The sequence below is a fragment of the Lactuca virosa genome, chromosome 9 (genome assembly GCF_052849685.1).
Source record: "Lactuca virosa cultivar CGN04683 chromosome 9, Lactuca_virosa_CGN04683_v6, whole genome shotgun sequence".
Lineage (NCBI taxonomy): Eukaryota > Viridiplantae > Streptophyta > Magnoliopsida > Asterales > Asteraceae > Lactuca > Lactuca virosa.
The window spans coordinates 269,737,004-269,739,374 of record NC_136434.1 but is presented as its reverse complement, the minus strand read 5'-3'; positions in this window follow the sequence as shown (position 1 = coordinate 269,739,374).

The following is a 2,371-nucleotide window of genomic DNA, read 5'->3' as shown; positions in this document are numbered from 1 at the left end:
GAATATAAGATATTATCGTCTCATGATCACTCGTGATAAAATCCATGAAGTGATTCAAATGAGCTTGGGTTGAATCCAATACTCGAATCTTATTCCAGGAGTACTCATGAACACTGTAGCCAACTTGTGCTATGCCTAAAACACCTCTACATACCCATTCATGACAGTCTTGCCTCAATAACTACTTCCAAAATATGATCGACTGTGGATGGTTTGAATAACCTAGTTATTTGGGAAGTCAAAACAAGCAAAGTGAAACACAAGTATAATACTAATCCTATATGGACCCAAAACTTTTGAGTGCCATATTGATTACTCATTATTCATTGTATAATGTTTTGATTTATCAACTTAATACTTGAATTAAAACAATAGCTATGCCATGCTCCAAGCATGCACACTATGTTTGTCTATGGTCCTGACTTTGTGAAATAGATTAATTGAAAAAAAAATTCAATGATGCTCATTTCACAATTCCAAATCTTTATTGCAAGTGTAAGAATTCCAAATTCTTGTCACTGCTAAACTTTCATGTAATGCAACCTTTGTAATGTCATGGCACCAAAAGTCACAGAGACTTGACCAATGATATTACAAAACTTTCTACTGGAGATTGATAACAAAGCAATTCCAAGGAAGCAAAGTTTCAAATTCAAAGTACATTCCTTTGAACATCCTTTTTGCATTAAGTTTCCTATTCTTACACAGATTTAAAGAATAACTTCCACTTATGGAAACATTTCCATATTCCCTTTTTGACTATCACTTCTGAACAAGAGTTGCTTCTTTTCAGAATATGTCAATATGGTCCATCCATTTTATACTTCCAACTACAAGCGACCAATCGTTGGCGAACCTTAGATTGTCCTTAATAGTTGTTAACCACTTTAGTTATATCCAGTTCTAGTCCTTTTTTTCCCTCTTAATGCCCTAGGCATTTGGAAAATTTAGAACGCGAGAATATTATAACATATGCAATCGATCCTATACCCGAAGCATATGGGATGCGATTCATAATGTCTATCATAAAGACATGATACTTGATCAGCCTATCGCTATAATATTTCTATTTGCCATGTTCTCATAATTTTGATTATGAAGAGGGATGCCGTAATCATAATCAAATTTTGAGAACGCAATTAACATTTCCATATATAGAATTTCCTTATGTTGAATCATTCCAACATAACATTCATATATATATATATATATATATATATATATATATATATATATATATATATATATATATATATATATATATATATATATGATTGAAAACTAAATCTAAGCTTTTTAGATTTTGAAATGAAGTATAAATTTCTCTCCCTTAATTATAGCAAAACAACTTTTCAAATCCACAACTTTGCGAATTGAAACTTTTGTTTTCTATAATTAACATTGCTAACTTGCAATACTTACCATAACAATTATTCTCCCACTAGCAGAATAATTATTATCTTACTAGCATAACACTTATGCTCCCATTAGCTTTGACATGTACCCAGAAATCAACTGGACTTCTAGAAATCAATACTTATTGACTTTCATTACCAAAGTTCAGATTTCTGATACGAGATGCTTCGATAAGACTTTATCTAGGCTTCTAAAACTCATACACCTTTCCTTAGATAGCTTCCATGTGTGTCTTAATAATTCAGAACTTACGACAATAAGTTCCAAATGTTTAGACCCTTTTGCCATTTCTCACAATTCGAACTATGAAGAGGGATACCGTAATCATAATCGAATTTGAGAATGCAAATATCACAATTGCTAACTATTTAAAATCTACTTAGTGAAAGTGTTTCCTCACAATCATTTTCATGAAGCGGAGAGAAACCTTATGACACTTAGATTTTATGGTGTATGTGTTCCTATCCATGTGAATTTGTCATAACCATAATCACAAGACATGGTTAGTGACAAATCCAAAATCATATGGACTAAACTTGTTCATTCTTAATTTTTTTCCACCTGGCAGCACAAGGGCCTACCATTGCTTCCAATATGTTATGCAAACAACTGAGAACTCATAGAACTCACATGCATAGTCAACTTTAACTGGAATGGGCACAGAAACAAGAATATGTCAACACGATAGGTTACAAACCTCAAGCCACGTGCTAGTGTTTAACAATAGGTTTACTCTTGATTAGTTCTTGAAACTTTCAAGATCTTGAAGACTCCCACTGACCTCTTGACATATAAGATTCACTTTGTCAAGGAACATTACTTGACAAAAACATATTCAAGAGTTAGTGCAGATTCTAATCAAGACTAACACTTCACACAATTGGTCTTAGTTGGTCTTTGTTTTATCCAAAACATCACAACTTACCAATTTCCAATGTACAAGAGTAGAAAACAT